The 14,413-nt window shown below is 41.2% G+C and overlaps 2 long non-coding RNA genes across 5 annotated transcripts; one reads left to right on the top strand and one right to left on the bottom strand.

Moving 5' to 3' along the window:
• Nucleotides 1–10,702: 10,702 nt before the first annotated feature.
• LOC119345806 lies at nt 10,703–12,890 on the bottom strand. 3 transcript variants are annotated; one of them, XR_005167201.1, is made up of 4 exons: nt 12,506–12,890; nt 12,092–12,161; nt 11,723–12,017; nt 10,703–11,120 (listed from the first exon to the last, which is right to left on the bottom strand). It is a non-coding gene; the product is annotated as an uncharacterized LOC119345806 (long non-coding RNA). The 3 variants fall into 3 exon arrangements; XR_005167200.1 differs by having other exon boundaries at nt 10,703–11,863; nt 11,955–12,017; XR_005167199.1 differs by having other exon boundaries at nt 10,703–12,017.
• Nucleotides 12,891–13,137: 247 nt separating this feature from the next.
• LOC119345804 lies at nt 13,138–14,398 on the top strand. Of its 2 annotated transcripts, none has more exons than XR_005167198.1 (3): nt 13,138–13,781; nt 13,867–14,033; nt 14,125–14,398. It is a non-coding gene; the product is annotated as an uncharacterized LOC119345804 (long non-coding RNA). The 2 variants fall into 2 exon arrangements; XR_005167197.1 differs by having other exon boundaries at nt 13,139–13,781; nt 14,113–14,398.
• Nucleotides 14,399–14,413: the final 15 nt, after the last annotated feature.

Below are 14,413 nucleotides of genomic sequence, written 5' to 3'. Positions count from 1 at the left end.
GAGTGCAAGCATGAGTAGGATATAATCCACCATGAACATAAATATCGTGAAGGTTATGTTGATTTTGTTTCAACTACATGTGTGAACATGTGCCAAGTCGAGTCACTCAATTCATTCAAAGGAGGGTACCACCCTATTATACCACATCACAACCATTTTAATAGCATGTTGGCACGCAAGGTAAATCATTATAAGCTCGTAGCTAATTAAGCATGGCATAAGCAACTATAATCTCTAAATGTCATTGCAAACTTGTGTATTCATAATAGACTGAATCAGGAACGATGAACTCATCATATTTACAAAAACAAGAGAGGTCGAGTTCATACCAGCTTCTCCCATCCCAATCAGTCCATCATATATCGTCATTATTGCCTTTCACTTGCACGACCGAACGGTGTGTATAATAATAATAATGCACGTGCATTGGACTAAGCTGGAATCTGCAAGCATTCAATTCAAGGGAGAAGACAAGGTAATATGAGCTCTTGGTTAAATCAACAATCATGCATATAAGAGCCACTAAACATTTTCATTATGGTCTTTTCCTCTCGACCCCCAAAGGAAAGAAAAGAAATAAAACTATTTACACGGGAAAACTCCCAACAAGCAAAAGAAGATTGAGAAATCTTTTTGGGTTTTCATTTTAATTACTACTACAAGCATGGAAATTAAACTAACTATTTTTTTGTTTTTCTTAAGGTTTATCAAACACACAAGAAGAAAGCTAGAAAAAGAAATTAAACTAGCATGGATAATACAATGAAAGAGTATGAGCACCGACAACTAGAATAATGTGTGAACATGAATGTAAAGTCCGTGAGAAATACGTACTCCCCCAAGCTTAGGATTTTGGCCTAAGTTGGTCTATGCCCAAGGGCTACTCTCCCCGGTGTACTGAGAAGTGTCATCTGGACACCACTGGCTAGCGATCTCCTCCGGATCCCACTGATAACATGATGGACGATAAGGGTCCAATGGTGGTTCCGGCTCAGGCTCTGGGGCTGATGTCTGGCCTCGGTATGCGTACACGGCCTTCGGCAAGACGAGGTAATGGCCTGCAGTTAAATCAAACAAAGAAGGCGCAGGCAAGGTAATAATCTCATTGTGTTTCTTAGGTATTCCACCCTTAAAAGTGTAATTAGCAAGCATGGTGGAAATCTCAGCTTTCGTATCTTTCTTTTATTCATAATGATATCCTTCATATATTTAGCATAAGGATTTACTTTAAGCATATCAGTTAAGCACATACGTAAGAAGATAGGTCTAATCATTTCAGCAAAGCGCTCAAAATCCTCATCATCCTTTTTTTTGGATGGCTTAGGAGGAAAAGGCATGGGTTTCTAAACCCATGGTTCTCTTTCTTTACCATGCTTCCTAGCAACAAAGTCTCTTTTATCATAGCGTTGATTCTTTGATTGTGGGTTATCAAGATCAACAGCAGGTTCAATCTCTACTTCATTATTATTGCTAGGTTGAGCATCAACATGAACATTATCATTAACATTATCACTAGGTTCATGTTCATCACCTGATTGTGTTTCAGCATCAGAAATAGATATATCATTGGGGTTCTCAGGTGTGTCTACAACAGGTTCACTAGAAGCATGCAAAGTCCTATCGTTTTTCTTTTTCTTCTTTTTAGAAGGACTAGGTGCATCCAAATTATTCCTCTGAGAATCTTGCTCAATTCTCTTAGGGTGGCCTTCAGGATACAAAGGTTCCTGAGTCATTCTACCAGTTCTAGTAGCCACTCTAACGGCAAAATAATGTTTATTATTTAATTCATCAAGCAAATCATTTTGAGCTTTAAGTACTTGTTCAGCTTGAGTGGTAACCATAGAAGCATATTTGCTAATGAGTTTAAGTTCATCTTTAACTCTAGCCATATAATCACTCAAGCGTCCAATCATGTGAGCATTACTATTTAATTCTCTACCAACATAAGCATTAAAACTTTCTTGCCTAGCCATAAAGTCATCAAATTCATCTAAGCATTGGCTAGGAAATTTAGTAGACGGGATTTCAACTTTATCATATCTATAGAGAGAATTTACCTTTACAACCTGTGTCGGGTTATCAAGACAATGTGTTTCTTCAACAGGCGGTATATTAAGACCATGTATTTCTTCAATAGGAGGTAAATTCTTAACATCTTCAGCTTTAATACCTTTTTCTTTCATAGATTTCTTTGCTCTTGCATATCTTCAGGACTGAGAAATAGAACACCCCTCTTCTTTGGAGTTGGTTTCAGAATAGGTTCAGGAGTTGTCTCAATTGGCTCAGGAGTTGCCTCAGGAATTGGCTCAGGAAGAGTCCAATTATTCTCATTAGTCAACATATTATTCGGTAGCAATTCAGCTTGGTCGACTGTTCTTTCCCTAAAAACACAACCAACACAACTATCCAAGTGGTCCTTGGAAGCATCGGTTAGTCCATTATAAAAGATATCAAGTATTTCATTTTTCTTAAGAGGATGATCAGGCAAAGCATTAAGTAATCAAAGAAGCCTCCCCCAAGCTTGTGGGAGACTCTCTTCTTCGATTTGCACAAAATTATATATTTCCCTCAAGGCAGCTTGTTTCTTATGAGCAGGGAAATGTTTAGTAGAGAAGTAATAAATCATATCCTGGGGACTACGCACACAACCAGGATCAAGAGAATTAAACCAAGTTTTAGCATCACACTTTAATGAGAACGGAAATATCTTAAGGATATAATAGTAGCGAGATTTCTCATCATTAGTGAACAGGGTGGCTATATCATTTAACTTAGTAAGGTGTGCCACAACAGTTTCAGATTCATAGCCATAAAAAGGATCAGATTCAACCAAAGTAATAATTTCAGGGTCGACAGAGAATTCATAATCCTTATCAGTAACAAAGATAGGTGAAGTTGCAAAAGCAGGGTCATATTTCATTCTAGCATTCAGAGTTTCTTGTTTAAGTTTAGCTAATAACTTCTTAAGATCAGATCTATCATTGCGAGCAAGAAAATATCTAGCAGTTTCTTCATCCATAACATAACCCTCAGGAACAACATGCAATTCATACTTAGGGGGAGAACCTTCATCATCACTATCTTCAATAATATCATCTTCAATAATTTCATTCTCTCTAACCCTAGCAAGTTGTTCATCAAGAAATTCACCTAATGGCACAGTAGTATCAAGCATAGAAGTAGTTTCATCATAAGTATCATGCATAGCAGAAGTGGCATCATCAATAACATGCGACATATCAGAATTCATAGCAGTAGCAGGTTTAGGTGTCGCAAGCTTACTCATAACAGAAGGAGAATCTAGTGCAGAGCTAGATGGCAGTTCCTTACCTCCCCTCGTAGTTGAGGGAAAAGTCTTAGTTCTTTCATCTTTCAAGTTCTTCATAGTGATCAGCAGATATAAATCCCAAGTGACTCAAAGAATAGAGTTATGCTCCCTGGAAACGGCGCCAGAAAATAGTCTTGATAACCCACAAGTATAGGGGATCGGAACAGTTTTCGAGGGTAGAGTATTCAACCCAAATTTATTGATTCGACACAAGGGGAGCCAAAGAATATTCTCAAGTATTAGCAGTTGAGTTGTCAATTCAACCACACATGGATAACTTAATATTTGCAGCAAAGTATTTAGTAGCAAAGTAGTATGATAGTAATGGTAACAGTGGTAAAAGTAACGGTAGCAGTTTTGTAGTGATTGTAACAGTAGCAACGGAAAAGTAAATAAGCAAAGCACAATATGTGAAAAGCTCATAGGCTTTGGATCAGTGATGGATAATTATGTCGGATGCGATTCCTCATGTAATAGCTATAACATAGGGTGACACAGAACTAGCTCCAATTCATCAATGTAATGTAGGCATGTATTTCGAATATAGTCATACGTGCTTATGGAAAAGAACTTGCATGACATCTTTTGTCCTACCCTCTCGTGGTAACGGGGTCCTAGTGGAAACTAAGGGATATTAAGGCCTCCTTTTAATAGAGTGCCGGACCAAAGCATTAACACATAGTGAATACATGAACTCCTTAAACTACGGTCATCACCTGGAAGTATCCCAATTATTGTCACTTCGGGGTTGTCGGATCATAACACATAATAGGTGACTATAGACTTGCAAGATAGGATCAAGAACTCACATATATTCATGAAAACATCGGGCCCTGGTGACAAGCATTAAGCATAGCAAAGTCGTAGCAACATCAATCTCAGAACATAGTGGATACTAGGGATCAAACCCTAACAAAACTAACTTGATTACATGGTAAATCTCATCCAACCCATCACCGTCCAGCAAGCCTACGATGGAATTACTCACGCACGGCAGTGAGCATCATGAAATTGGTGATGGAGGATGGTTGATGATGACGACGGCGACGAATCCCCCTCTTCGTAGCCCCGAACGGACTCCAGATCAGTCCTCCCGAGAGAGATTAGGGCTTGGCGGCGGCTCCGTATCGTAAAACGCGATGAAATTTTCTCTTTGATTTTTTTCTCCGCGAAACGGAATATATGGAGTTGGAGTTGAGGTCGGTGGGGCTCCAGGGGGCCCACGAGACAGGGGGCGCGCCCCCCACCCTCGTGGACAGTGTGTGGGCCCCCTGGCCTTGATTCTTTCGCCAGTATTTTTTATATTTTCCAAAGGTTATCTCCGTGAATTTGTAGGTCATTCCGAGAACTTTTGTTTTCTGCACAATAGACAACACCATGGTAGTTCTGCTGAAAACAGCGTCAGTCCAGGTTAGTTTCATTCAAATCATGCAAGTTAGAGTCCAAAACAAGGGCAAAAGTGTTTGGAAAAGTAGATACGTTGGAGACTATCATTAGGCCTCTTCCAGAAGTGATATTGTTGCTGATGGTAAGAGCCATCAATCCTTCAATCGACAACACAAAGGAACTCTCAATGAAAGCACCAATGTCAGTGTCAAAACCGGTAGATCTCGGGTAGAGGGTCCCGAACTGTGCGTCTGAGGATTGATGGTAACAGGGGATGATAGGGACATAGTGTTTACCCATGTTCGGGCCCTCTTAAAGGAGGTAAAACCCTACATCCTGCTTGATTGTATTCAATGAGTATAGGGGTTACAAGAGTTGATCTACCTTGAGATCGTAATGGCTAAACCCTAGATGTCTAGCCTATGGAAATTCTCATAGCATCTACGGATTAAACCCTCTGGTTTATATACACACTGGAGGGGCCTAGGGTTGTACAAAGTCGGTTTGCAGAGGAAGGAAATAATACATCCGGACACAAAAACTTGCCATTCATTCATATTGGAGTCCTACCTGGACACGGGGGATAATCTTCGGCTTTAATCTTCACGGCCCATCAGTCCGGCCCATATTGAATATACTGGGCACCCGAGGACCCCCTAATCCAGGACTCCCTCACATTGCACACCCAATGTCATGGCCCTCGACGAAGCCGCTGCCCCACTCCTTGTCACGCGTGTAGTAGAGGAACTGATCGCTGGCGTTGAGGAACTCTTGACTTGGACTAGAGGGAGGGGAGAAGACCATTGAATGGGGCTAATTATCCCCACCCCAGCCACGTCTGATGCCCCTCGCCGCATCCTATGTACTCCACGCCACCCACTACTAGGAAAAGGGCTATAGATAATATGGACATTAATGCGGTGCGCCACTGCTATATAGCAGTGGCGCACCATATATAGGTACGCCATTAAACTCTAAATACTAATGGCGCACCACATCCACGATGCGTCACTACTAACGAAATTTTTTTTTAATTTTTTTTTCAAAACTAGTAATGGCGCACCGTGGGTGTGGTGCGCCATTACCTTTTCAGTTTTAAAAAAATAAAAGAAAATGATGGAAATGTCAAAAAAATAAAAGAAAATAAGTTTTCCATGTGATATGTGGTCTACTTGTTGGGAAAATTTACAAATATGAATTTCGACTTTATTTGCAAAATCTCTCTGGAATTTGTAAAATGGGCATAACTTTTGCATACGAACTCGGATTAAAAAGTTTTTTATATGAACAATCATCTACTCGAAAAGTTACATTTGAATTGGACTGGGGGGACTTTGTTCAAGATTTTCAGAATCTCCAAAAACCTAACGGAATAAAAGATACGGGGTTTTAAGATCTAGAGGGGGGGAAATGGAAAAAAATCAAACTTACTAGTGGCGCACCATTTGCTAGGTGCGCCATTAGTAACAGGAAAAAAAATTGGTTTTGGAAAAAAATTGGAATTTTTTTCAAAAAATGATACGTAATATGACCGGGAAGTTTGAAATATTTTTCAAAATTTCACCACACTCATGAACATGAACAAAGACCTAGGCATCAAGAAGGTTTAATAGGATTGATATGATAGATATATCAACAAGTGCCTGTTAAGTGAGGTGGTGCTGGGGTTGGATAGAACTGCGAAGTTATGGCGCACCAGGGGTGCGTTATTAGTATTAATTACTAGTGGCGTGATGCTAGTGGCGCATCTGTAGTGCGACATTAATGGCCAAAACAGGTGCGCCACTAGTAGGCCTTTTCCTAGTAGTGACCATAGTTGCCGATGAACTGCCGGCAACAGCCTCACTGTACCCAGCCGGCGGTTCAATGGCCACAACCGCATCTGTACGAGGCAGAAGGGGGATAACGACCTGATAGTGTCCAAGAGCTATGAATGTATGAAAGTTCCCAACTAACGTGGAAACATGAAGCATATGAAAACTCACTATATGACAATGTAATGTGCTACTTTGAAGCACATATGTATGCAAAAAGGATATTAGTGTCCCCCTTTATTTTATTCTTCTTTTTATCTTTTTTTTCTTCCATTCCCTTTCTTTTTTCATTAGCGCATTGGCTTTTTTTTATTCCTCACAAGGTAGGCAACACTCTAATACAATGATATGCACTCATAACTCAACTCGTAATAAAGACGATGCAAACTGGATGACTCTGGCAGTGCACCAGTATGTGCAATCATCTATAGGGCAGCCGATTGGCATGATCGGCAGACGAATCCTAGCTACGGGTTGTGCAACCCTCGGTGGAGATCATGGAGATTGACCGTGGAGTAGCGCCATGCAGAAGTTATGGTGGAGCTAGGTCAGCAACTTGTGGCAGGTACCATGTAAGAGGATTAGGGGAGAGAGAATTTGTGGAATCATTTTATGTATTACTAATCCTCAAGGATTAATATATACTCCCTCCGTTTTTAAATATTTGTCTTTCTAGAGATTTTGACTACATACGGAGTAAAATGAGTGAATCTATACTCTAAAATATGTCTATATACATCCGTATGTAGTAGTCCATTTGAAATCTCTAAAAAGACAAATATTTAGGAACGGAGGGAGTAGAGTACAAGACTTGAAGGCTAAGAAGTGTCTCCTAATGATACGGTAGGAATCGTATATAAAAGATTACAATCAATCTCAACAAATCGTAAACTACACCTACACTTTAACCCGTGAGACAGTCATGTAAGCATGCACCTCCTCCTTTTACGGGCATATGAAACTTGCGCATTGCATTTTGGTCGGTTGACTCAATTGACTGTAGGAGGAGGTGCGCGAGGTACCACATGAAAGGTGACAAGGCATGCGCATTAGAGAAGTTCATCGATAACTTGCTGGCTAATTTTTTTAAAATAATACATTTTTCTTAATAAATTTGAGAAATATTACGCCGTTTAGATTTATTTCAAAAATAATACGGCATTGGTCTCCGGGAAGCCGACTGGCTTCCAGTCGGCCACCAGTAAGACGAGTGGCCCAATTGGCCACCGGTAAGCTAGTGGCCAGTCGGCCAGGTGCGCATGCAGTCAGCCGGGTGCGCATGCAATCGGCCAGGGGTAGCCGATAAGTGGCTAAATGCCTCGATGGATGGACTGACGGGTGCAGGTGCAAGTGCTCGTGCTCCTGCTCACGGCCAGCTACAATGCGCTCGTGCTCCCGCTCATCCGAGTGGCTATATATCTCATCCGGGTGATTACCACCTGCAGCACAGCCAGCTTCAATGTGCTCGTGCTCCCGCTCATGCCGCATGGCAGCCTCGAGGCGCACCTCTACCCGCACAACAACGGCGGCGGCGACGGCGGCAGACTAGGCTTCGGGCGGCTCGTGGGCATCGCAAGCGACGTGGCCGAGGGGATGGCCTACCTGCACCACTACGCGTCGGTGAGGGTCGTGCACTGCGACCTCAAGCCGAGCAACACTCTCCTCGACGACGGAATGTGCGCCGTGATCTCCGACTTCGGTATCGCGTGGCTCGTCGTCGGCGCCGAAGCCACCAGCAGCACGAGCGACGACGACTCCACCGCTCCATGCAACTCCATCGCCGCCGGATTGTTGCAGGGTCTGGTTGGCTACATGGCAGCTAGTATGTGACACACACATAAGTTTGTGCATGCATGCATTCATGCTCGATGTGGCATTGATTATCGGGAAGCGGGAGTGGGAGCACGAGCGCGTTGAAGCTGGCCATGCAGCATGAGCGGGAGCACGAGCCCTTGCACCCATCCGTCCCACTTATCGGCTACCCCGAAGCCGATAGGCAGCCTGTCGGCTACCCCCTGGCTGACTGCATGCGCACCTGGCCTGACTGGCCACTACTCGGCTTACCGGTGGCCGATTGGGCCTACTCGACTTACCGGTGGCCGACTGGAAGCCAATCGGCTTCCCGACCGCCGATGCCGTATTATTTTTGAAATAAATCTATTTCTTAAATTTATTAAGGAAAATGTATTATTTAAAAAAAATAGCAACATGCTGAGGGTCCCGGACAATATGGTCCGAGCCACAAGGTGGATATGGTAGGCCATGGCCCACCCTGGAGTTTTGAGTGGCCTATATACAATATGTGATTAGTTGGACCTAGGAAAAATAAAAGCCCAACATGCTCTCCCAATCCATCTATGGCTAGCAAGAAAAAAGGGTGATCCCTATTCTGTGCGTAACGACCTACTATGTACCCTCCCCCGTGCTGCCCAATCAAGTTTTTTCTCCCCACTAGTTTTGGGAAGGTCCTAGAACCTTCCTTGAACCACTGTTCTTTTTCCCTTGTTTTTTCTTTTGGTTTTTTTTATGTTTTCCTTTTTTTTCTCAAATCTATGAACTTTTTTAAAAATCATGCACATTTTTGAAATTCACGAGTAAATTTTAAATTTGTCTACTTTTTGAATACATGAACAATTTTCAAATTCATGAATATATTGAAATTTGAGAATTTAATGTTTGTGAATATTTTTAAATTTTAAAACATTTTTTATATTTGACGAGCATTGTTCAAAATTGCGAACATTTTTTTGGATTAGCAACTATTTTTTAATTATGATTTTTTTGCAAGATAACAAACATTTTTCGAATTCATTATTTTTTATGAATTTTTGAAAAAAATTCGAATTCATGAACATTTTTTAATTCACCAACTTATTTTGAATACATGAATAATTTTTGTATCAATGATATTTATGTATTCTTGAACTTTTTCGAATTTAGAACAATTTTAAAATTCATGAATAATTTTTGAAATCCTGAACAAATTTTCAAACTCATGAAAAATTTATTAAATTCTGTTTTTTTAAAAAATTGGAATAATTTTCAATTTTGTGAAGAATTTTTGAAATCACCTACATTTCTTTTCGAATTTGAGATTCGTGAACAGTTCTTGAATTAAAAGAAACAAGAAAAAAGAAAAAAAAAGGAAAACAAAATAAAATAGGGAAAACTTTGTTTTTGCCACTCTGGTTATTGCCAATTTTGCTTATGCCACTATAGAATTTGAAATTTCACTTTTGCTACTCTTAGCTTTTGACAATATATCACTTTTGCCATTCCGTGGCAAAAGCAAAATTTTCAGAGTGGCAATTATGATACATTGTCAAAAGCTAAGAGTGACAAAAGTGAAATGAAAAATTATCGTTTTTGCCATGGAATGGCATTTGTAATGTATCGTCAAAAGTTAAGAGTGGCAAAAGTGAGACGTCAAATTCTAGAGTGGCATAAGCAAAACTAGTACAAATGCCCGTGCGTTGCACCGGGCAAAAAAAAAGAGGAACAACCAGCTTCATATTCCATTGTGCACCATTTTATATATCTAATTTTATTAAACATCGATAATAATAAGGTAGAACTGATTATTACTTTTTGTAGAATCAAGTCTTCATCAGATGGAAGAGCAGTTTTGCATGAATAGTTCGTCAATCATTTTTTGGCTTTTCTGGAAAACATGAAAGTTTCCTTATTTTTAATAGAAGTTAAGGTTTACATAAAAACTGGAACACTTCTTTTAAGAATAATGAACATTTAAAAAACGCATTTTAACAGGTGTTTTTTGTTTAAAGAATGTTTTGATTTTTTTTGTACATTTCCAAATGATTTTTTTAGTAAAAATGAAAAAAATTCTTGGAAATTTTTATGATTTTTAAAAAATTGCAAAAATATTTTTTTGAAACAAAAACAGTGTGAACATGTGTAAAACTGTGAACATTTCTAAACGAATTTCTTCAGTAAACAATTTTGAAAAAGTGCAAACATATTTTTTTGAAACAAAAATAGTGTGAACATGTGTAAAACTGTGAACATTTTTAAACTAATTTCTTCAGTAAACAAATTAAACTGGCCACATGCAAGGTCGGGTTCTGTGCTCTACATACAATTATAAATCGAACAAATTGATCTTAAGATTACTAAGTAAAACCAAGTATCACAGTAAGAAGAAGACGCCAATGAGTAATTGGAATGTATCAAGTCCTGAAAAAATCATCTTAGGTGTTTTACAGTTAGTCAGCGGACACATGACCACCAGCACAGCACTACCCATTTTCTGATCAATTGTTTCGTCCAAGCACCATCAGCTGCTCATTACGGACAGTCCAAGAGCATTAAAGCAACCATTGAAGCAAAGCGGCAACAAGCTAAGTCTTCGGCTGATCTCCAGCAACAGAGGTGGCAAGGTGGCGTCAGTGAAGGTCAAGTTAAGCCTGACGAACATGTCCTTCAGGTTGTACGGCGTGTGTCGTTCCTGTGTGCCGGCACGCCAAAGAGTTCCCGCCCATCTCGCCGCTGGTCGTACATAGGGTGGCGGGAGGGCATCGCTGCGAGCCACCGTGGTGGTCGGTGTCGACCTGGTTGCTGAGACACCAAAGTGCCTGTCAATTGTTAACGACGCCGAAGTGCCTGTCAATAAAATTTACTGGAAATACCAGTCTATATAGCTCAACATCAGGAGATGCAGGACCACATGATATATTGGGTCTTTAACAGAATCAAATACATGGTCAGAGTGTTCCTGAGATTGATGGTTTTTCAAATCAGTTTCTGCTATTGTATAAGTTAGCCATGAACAAGGTTTGCTATTCTATAAGTTAGCCATGAACCAGGTTTGCTATTCTATAAGTTAGCCATGAACAAGGTTTATACCAATAATTCTGGAAAATAACAATAATAAGAACACCACTGCAGCTAGTAAAAAAATCATGACAAGATATAGACGGAAAGAATGCTTAGTACAGATGCAATTAAAGGGTTTGCTTTCAGTCAAGGAATATAGCATTACGTCAATAGCAAAACGTGATTATATTACAGCCTTGTCAGCAAATTGAGAAATATTGGGCATCTCAATTCCTATAAGGAGAATTGGAGTTTCTGGAAAAGAGATTTCTGAATTATTGAAGATGCCTCTTTGCCAGAATGGCTAATCAACATGTTTATAAAATAGACTGAACAGTAACATAGTGGAAGTAAACCAAACCTTCTTACACTAACTATGACAAGTTTCAGTGTTACATGAACACAACCCAACTACGACGACTCTGTATTGTCGTCGGGCTGTCGGAGACCGCCCAATATACCCTCGTTTCCTAAAGTATGCCAAGGAATTGATTAGATTAACCTGTAAAAAATAGTAATCAGTACCTATGAGCATTAGAATATACTTAGTCATTACTACATGGAGCTAAAGCTGCAGTTTTTTATATATATACGTAAGTTAGTAGCTGATGTAATTCCAGCAGCACCTCAGTTGTCGTTGAGCTCCTTTGTACAACCTGAAACAAAGGAAATCCTCTGTACAACCTGAAGCAAAGGAAATAAACTACAGGATGGAGGCTATGGAACATACGCTTGATGGAATACATCAAATTAAACTTTTGGGTTATGCTGCATAGAAACATCCTCTTTTCGGTGCTTCCCTGTAACAGAAAGAAGAACAAACAATTATGATTGAGCAATTTGTCCCTGATCCAGAAAGGGAAATAAACAGTGGATTAACTACCGATGTCTCAAATTAAACTTGAAGTATCTAAAACCGACACAAATGGCACATGAATTTATCATAGTTTGGCAAACATTAGACTAATGTAATGTATAGGCATCACCCAGCACCTAGCTTACAGAGATTGAACGCTCAGATTAAAGAGGGAAAAAGTAGCAACATTAGTACACGCCGAGGTTACACAAATTGATATTGATTCAAGTAAAATCTCCAAGCAATATCCAACACCGTTGAACTAATTTGGGAAAAGCCGATACATACCTCTGGTGTGGCACGTTCGGACGACGGATGGTTTTCCTCCGGCAAACTCCGCGGGATTTGAGGAGGGCGACGGATGGCCAGAGAAGAAGAAGAAGATTAGGAGGGAGGGGGAGGGGAGGAGGGCGGCGGATGGCCGGAGAAGAAGACCGCCCCCCGCCGGCGGTGACGCCCGTATGGATCGAGGCACGGCAGCAGGAGGCTAGGGGTAGTGCCAGATAAGATTAGGGGCGGGAGGGTAGAGGAGGGCAGCGAATGGGAAGGGGAGAAGGGCGGTAGATGGCTGGACAAGAAGACCAGCCGCAGGTGGTGGCGGCGCCGCCCGTATGGATCGAGGAGCGCCCGCGGCGGCGCCGCCTGTATGCATCGAGGAGAGCACGCATATGCTCGTGTGTGCTGCCACTTCAAAAAGGAGCGTGGGTTGAATACCAAACAACTACAGAGTCTTTTTGCAAGATTGAAACGTTTTTCATCTTAGCCACTTAAAAAGGGAGTGCGGGTTCAATATCCACAACAGCAGGGGCTTTTCTGCAAAAGAGTCGCGACGGTGTTTTTTTATCTTTCCCTAATAATAATAATAATAATAATCTACCTTAATCTTCTCTACTACTATTAAACAAGCAAACATATTCATCACTAAGTGCACACAGCCTCACGTACACACAACAACACCAAATAATCACAGCCTCACGATTAGACCCGCTTATTCTAATCAACCGTCGACATGTAACAACTAATATCCCAAAAAGTACGTTTAGTGAATTGGAGGAGCGGACGAAAACTCTGCCGTTCGCGGCCGCATTGGTTCAGCTGCTAGGGAAAAAACAATACGCAACAAATCATCTTCCTAATCTTCGGCGCACAAATCGCTCCCCAACCCGAGGCCCGCCCGCCCGCGGCGGCGACTTCGAGTAGTCGCCCATCGTGCAGACGCCGTCGTCGACACCTCCCCTGCCGGCTCAACGCTCCAGGTGCTCGGCCGCGCCCTGAACACAGGATCATCGACTCCTCTCCCACCCTCATCGCAACTGTAGCCGACGCTGACGGCGCTCATTATATCACCTGGGAGGACCTTGAAGTGCCGCACGGCGGTGTAGGCGTGCAGCTACTCTCCGACCCCGTGCGGCGACCGTCCATAACTTGCCGCAGCGCTGGGAGCGGATGAGGTCACACCGCGCGCAGGATTGGAGCGGTGGTCGGACTTGGATCTGGCGAGATTGATGTGGTTGTGTCCTGTGCCTCCCGGACGTCCGGATACTTTCCCATCCCTCCTGTGAAGGTATTTTTCCATTGATGGTGTGTGGATGTCAAAATTCAATTCCCTGCCATGATTTGAGTGACCTTGTTTCCATCTTTAATTGCAGATGCCAGTGTATGGATTGTCAGACTTGTTCCAAATCTGCACCTTTAATGTCTCACTCTGAGCGAATCAAGGATCAGGTGACATAGTTTCTACTGAAGCACTGTACAAGTCAAACCGATGCTTATTGCTCTTGTGACTGAACTATATATTGAGTTAATCCTTGACAAGGTATGGACATCTGATCCCAAAACTCAAGGTGTTACGGATCCCATATTAATTTAAATTTAAAGCTTTCATATGGGTTCAGATACATTTTCAGATGTTGATGTGAATCAGGATGGAAAATTGATAGAGCAGAGTGGTTGAACTTTTTCTCAAGAAATCCATCCTTTATGAAGGTAATGACTCTTCCTATCTTAAGTTAACCTTATATAGTACCCATGCAGTACAGCATTTCAAGGTAATACTGATTTTGTTCTTGATCATATGAACTGAAAACTGTTTTCCTTAAACAATGAGAACACATCATTTCATTAAAGTTAAATGGAAAGAAAATAAAAGCTCTTCCCTTTACACCATGCTTAGATGTTTTCCTTATCGGATTTGTC

The sequence above is a fragment of the Triticum dicoccoides genome, unplaced genomic scaffold, assembly GCF_002162155.2.
Source record: "Triticum dicoccoides isolate Atlit2015 ecotype Zavitan unplaced genomic scaffold, WEW_v2.0 scaffold30039, whole genome shotgun sequence".
Taxonomy (NCBI): domain Eukaryota; kingdom Viridiplantae; phylum Streptophyta; class Magnoliopsida; order Poales; family Poaceae; genus Triticum; species Triticum dicoccoides.
This window is presented reverse-complemented; position numbering and strand designations above follow the sequence as displayed.